Source organism: Tamandua tetradactyla, chromosome 5 (genome assembly GCF_023851605.1).
Source record: "Tamandua tetradactyla isolate mTamTet1 chromosome 5, mTamTet1.pri, whole genome shotgun sequence".
Classification (NCBI taxonomy): Eukaryota; Metazoa; Chordata; class Mammalia; order Pilosa; family Myrmecophagidae; genus Tamandua; species Tamandua tetradactyla.
Window position 1 is genome coordinate 165,956,095 of NC_135331.1, and position 5,667 is coordinate 165,961,761.

Below are 5,667 nucleotides of genomic sequence, written 5' to 3' on the forward strand. Positions count from 1 at the left end.
TCCTCACAGGTTCTGCTGATCTCTTCCAGGTCTTCTGATAATCTTATTCCACAATCAGGCAGCCCTCTACTCATTGCTAGGCCTTATTCTCCATTCCAGTGAGTGCACATTAGGAGTTATTAAGCAGCCTTAGTAGCTTTAATAGCCAGAAAGCTGCCTGCTCTGTCTACCCCCAGTTTTGTTCTCTCTTTGGTGCTGTTTCTCTCTGTGCACGCTCTGTCTACTGATTTGGTTGTGCTGTGGAGATGGGGAAGAGTGCACTCCATTCTCTTTGACAGGAAGAGTCACCTCCTGACTGTGGTCAGAATTCGAAGTGGGTTTCCCCATTGAGCAGAGAGATGGAGGACTGGCACTTCCTGTGCAGTGTGATTAATGGGCTTCTCCTCCCAGCCCATTGCCCAGGCTCAGGGGCTAGCCAGGCAGGCTAGGAAGTGCTCTCTTTCTTTCTTTCTTTTTTATTTTTATTGACAAATCTTCACACACATACAGTCCATATATGGTGTACAATCAGTGGCTCACAATATCATCACATAGTTGTGTATTCATCACCTTGATCATTTTTAGAAATTTTATATCACTCCAGAAAAAGAAATAAAAAGAAAAAAGAAAAAATTCACACATCCCATACCCCTTACCCTTCCCTCTCATTGACCACTAGTATTTCCATCTACCCAATTTATTTTACCCCTTATCCTCCTTATTATTTATTTATTTTTATCCATATTTTTTAACTCACCTGTCCATACTCTGGAAAAAAGGGGCATCAGACACAAGGTTTGCACAGTTGCACACTCACATTGTAAAAGCTGTATCATTATATAGTTGTCTTTAAGAATCAAGGCTACTGGAACGCAGCTCAACAGTTTCAGCTACTTCTCTCCAGCCACTCCAGTACACCATAAACTAAAAAGGGATGTCTGTATAATGCATAAGAACAACCTCCAGGATAGCCTCTCGACTCTGTTTGAAATCTCTCAGCCACTGACACTTAATTTAGAAGTGCTTTCCTACCTGCCAATGATTATATTTTATGGGCCGTCATTGGTTGGGTTATGAGTGCAGCTTCTGCCACGTGGGGAGAACTCAGAACCTAAGATTCACCACAGCAGCCGCAAATTCCTAAGTTCTAGACTGAAGTCCACAGGGAGAGAGGCGAGGGCTGTGGAAGGAAGGACAGCAGAGCCTTGGCTAGAGGAGCATGTTTATTTGTACGTCTTTCTCCCTCCTCATCCCCACAGGCAAAAATTACGTTATTTCATCTCAAACTGACAGGGTTTGAAAATATGGCAAGGTTACTCTCCTCCCCTTTGGCTGCTTGAATTTCATGTCATTCCTACTGAAACTATAGTCACCAAAGCGACACAGGAGTATATGAAAGCTGTGAGGTAGCCTGACCTCACCGATGACATTGTGTCCTGAAGTGGACAGCTGGGAATCCTTCAGCACGCATGCTTGACACTCCAAATCCTCCCCTTTTCTGTCCTGCCACTGTGGATTCACCCCTTTCTCATACATTCATGAAACACGACATTTTAGAGCTGGACGGAACTCCTTTGTTCTACGCCCTCATTTTTGCACAAGAGGGAACTGAGGTGTGGGGCAGAGCTGAGAACGCGTCCAGTGGCAGAGAGCCAGCGAGTGGCAGTGTCAAGGGCAAAACCTGCTTCTTCATGCACTCGCCATCGCGGTCTCCTTCCAGCAGCCCACACAGCACTGAAAACCAGCTGAAGCGTCTGCTGCCTTGGTGGGGGTTGCTGGGTCCCGCAGGTATTCAGTGATGATTAATGATGTGCTGGTGATGATTAACTACAGGCTGGGGGTGGGGGGAATGTGTGCATTTATAATCTATATATTACAAATATATAATATTTAATATGTAATATATATATTATAAATTTTACTGATATAAGAATATGTAGCACAAAATTTACAAATAATGAAATATGCAGTCCTCTGTATTATACATACTACAGAGCCCACTGATTTTCACAGACTGCTTTCATTGATTTTTGCTGAATTCCTGGACCTGTACCTGGCCGTAATTGATGAGTGAGTGTAGTTCTGACCTAAATGTTGAATGATATTTTCCTGCACATTTAATGTGTAAGACAAAAGTAAAATTGCAAAGACCTGAGTTGGAGCTTGGTTCATTCATGAATGCGTGAGCAACCTCTTTTCTAAATTAGATATTAGACAAATGATCTAAATCTGATAATAGTTTTCAAATGCTGAAAGAAAAATTTCAATTTTGTGTGCTATTCACAACGTAATGGCCACAGATATGATGCACTTTTAAATTTAATCTGTGATAAGATGTCCCATCACTCTCTTAAGTCTAGTGCAAAACCATAAATCAAGCCCTGATTTGTAGCATCTGCTGATTTCTGTGGTGTAAATACTTGAAATGGACCCATTTCAAGCTACCAACGCGATGGATGTCGCTGGCCTCAGGGTGGGAAGAGATGTGCTGTAACACATCGTTATTTAGTAATTCCACTCATATATGCAAATAAGCCCTAGAGCCTAGATCATAGTGAAATGTACTAAGATAATTAGGAAGTAATGATTTTTAACTTTCTTCTTAAATTAAATGACCGTAAGTGCATATAATTTAATTTTCTATAACAGACGCATTTATCAACTGGCTCACAAAATTGTGAGCTGGTAGGAGCTGGCTCTTGCACGCCACTGGCAGGAGCTGGCTGGGATAATGCTTCCCCTGGCTTTGCTGCTTCTCCATATTCGCCCAAGACCACCAGGCCGAGAAGACCAAGTTGATGGTCACTGGGTAGGAAGACATGGGCAGAGCTCCTTCTGAGGGGTAGAGGCGGGATTTAAGAACACCCGTTTGATGCCATGTAGTAGGTAAGCAAAGGTATTTCGGGGAGGGGTGCATCTTTCTAAAATCTATTGAAAGGAAACAGTCTTAAATATTCCTTGAGGAAATTAAAGGAAAAAAGGAGAAATAGAAATACGAAGGAAAAATAACTATGATGTTTAACAGTGTCTTTTGCTAAGAAAATAATTTGCAGACACAAAATTGCAGGCCTGCTTTTGTGGAAGTGACTCGTGGCTTCCACCGCCCTCCCCACCGGGCATGTAGTGGGGGTCCCTCGGGCATTCCCTTTTGAAGACCTGACCTCTTACTTCTTTGGAAAGAGAGGATGAGCTTACCAGAGCTTTGGATCCATTTTTGGATCAAATGAAAACCGCAGGCTAATCCTTAGTGTGTTCTTCTCCTCTTACAGATGCTGACCTCACTGGATGGGTGGGGCTTCAGATCTGCAACAGTCCCAGACCCAGGATGGGAGGCAAAGAGTGCCCTGTGGCTTGGGGGGATCTGCAGAGGGCCCCCCTTGCCACCAGCAGCCCTGCTCTTTCCGTCCTCCCCTTCCTTCCAGACTCCACCCCGCCTTGCCTCCTCGGGAAGACTTCAGGTAGCCCACAGGCAGCTTCCCCGCTCTTGCCCCACAGCTCTCTGTGCTGGCCTCAACCACAGCACTGGTTGCATTTGCTCCTTCTTTTTGTTCAGTTGTCTGTGCCCCCGACAGGACTGTGGGCTCTTTGAGGGAAAGGCTCTTCTCTCGTCAGTTCCTGGTGCCTAACAGGTCTCTATAAATCTCAGACCCTAGATCATGTATAGTGCTTCTAAGCATGTGTGCATATGAATTACCTTAGGAATGGACTGAAGGGCAGTTCACCACGCCCCAACTCCAGGCGTTTTGAAATCTACATCTTTAATAAAATCATGTGATTCAGATGCCTATAGTTCACAAACCACACTTTGAGAAATACAGGTTAATTCAAACTTTTTCCGTCTTACAGGTGGGGAAACTGAGGACTAGAAATTAATTGACCTGCGTCAGGACCCTTAGCATGATGGGAAATCATGGCACTTTCAGATGGAACCATATTAAAACCTTATTAATCTAATTAAACAAACCAAGGCCATGTTGGTGATTACTTCATCTTTTTGAACAATTAAACATACTTTGAGTTAAAATAATCGCACACCACATGTTGAAACAGCGACAAACCTCTGTGTGTCGGATGCCTCTACTGAAGGGGCGGACGTATGGAGCTCAGAAGGCACCGCCTCCTTATGACTAGGAGAATTAGAATTTGGAGTGTTTTCCCCCCAAGATTTGAACAAGCCCCTTGGCGATTTCTGCCTCTCAAGTGTCATCTACCTAAGTGGCTAACACAAGAAGCTGTTTGCCACACACTCCGTTGTGTGGAGTGACATTGCCAGCAGTGTCCTCTGACCCTTTCTGAGCCTCAGTTTGCGGCAGACACAGGACGGCAAAACAGACCCAGCGGCCAGGTGTCCGCTTCGGGCCTGTTTTTCTGAACACATCCTCATTTCATCTGCTGGCTGGCTGGCGAGTGTCCTGAGGGCTGGCTCCTCCCTTGGGCAGCAGGTGCCACCTAGAGGGCCTGTCACCGTGGCCTACCCGGAGCTGGACAGATGCCCGCTGAGGGCCACACCAGCCCCTCGGCAGCCCTGGCATTGCAGATTCCGGGGAAGGGGCTGCCAGGAGAGACCGGGAAGGACAGAGCAGGGAGGTCTGGTGAGTTCCTTGCATGCAGCCTCCATGCTTGGTGGGATTCTGTTTTAGAAAACGGGCAGGAGCGCTATGTCTCGGCCACAAGGTGTCAGCAGCGGGCTAGCCAGGTGCTTGCAGGGATGCCCCTTTGAAACTCCTCAGTGGGGGAAACTGCCTTTCTTGTTAGTAAGAGCATGATGATTATGTTACCGAAAGACCCGTCTTGCCTCTGGACTAGTCACGTGCCTCTCTTCTTCCTTCGGATGAGTAAGCCTTTCCCTGTCGGGCATCTTGGCCAAGCCTGAACCGCAGCTCGGAGAGCCCCGCCCAGGTGGGGATTCTGGATAACGCCACAGAAAGCAACGATGTAGTGAGTCCGTGTAGATAGAATAGTGCAGGAAGCTTAAAAATACATATATATTGAGGTGCGTTCTGCCTTGTCTGCTTACGAGCTGTGAGTTTGAAGTTTGGCTATGCTTCTTCATCTGCAAAATGGTGTTTCTCCCATTTTCCAAATGGCAGTCATCACAGGATTGTTTGGTGGATCAAATAAGATAAAATGATTTGCAAAACATGAGGTACTATCTTCATGTCGGTGCCGTTGTTGGGGGTTCGTCTTTTGACCTAGCTGTGTCATAGCTCTGCCTAGAGTTGCAGAAATTTAAGCAGGAAGAAGTGATTAACTCTTCTTGGAGTGGGTCATATGGAGTCTCCTCTGTAAGCTGCCAGCCATCCAGCCTGATAGAGTCATAGTCCAACTAGATTCTTCCTGGATGCCTTTCCATGGCTTGTTTCCAAGTGGAAAGCTGGCAGTGGATGTTTGCTGTTCCTTCTTCTCTGAGCCTACTTTTCCATATTGGAAAAAGATGAAATGCGTATTTCAAAATGTAAGTTTTTCCTGCAGGACACTATTCCCCAATGGTGGAGAAAAATATTAGATGAAGTCAGGGGATAACTGAGTAACTTACTGATTTATAAACTCATGGAATGACCTGAAGGCGGTTTTTCCACTGGTGGGACTATTTAGTATGTCCTGGCTGGCCGGATCCCAGAGTAGAAGAGGCTTTGGTCCCTGAGCAATAGAAATGGCAGGAACCAATTTTCTTTGTTGCTGCTGATG

At 45.6% G+C, this 5,667-nt stretch overlaps 1 long non-coding RNA gene across 2 annotated transcripts; it reads left to right on the top strand.

The window, feature by feature from the left end:
* The first annotated feature begins 1,503 nt into the window (after window positions 1–1,503).
* On the top strand, window positions 1,504–3,942 carry LOC143685027 (uncharacterized). Of its 2 annotated transcripts, XR_013176327.1 has the most exons (4): window positions 1,504–1,767; window positions 1,974–2,049; window positions 3,249–3,437; window positions 3,826–3,942. It is a non-coding gene; the product is annotated as an uncharacterized LOC143685027 (long non-coding RNA). The 2 variants fall into 2 exon arrangements; XR_013176328.1 differs by lacking the exon at window positions 1,974–2,049.
* Window positions 3,943–5,667: the final 1,725 nt, after the last annotated feature.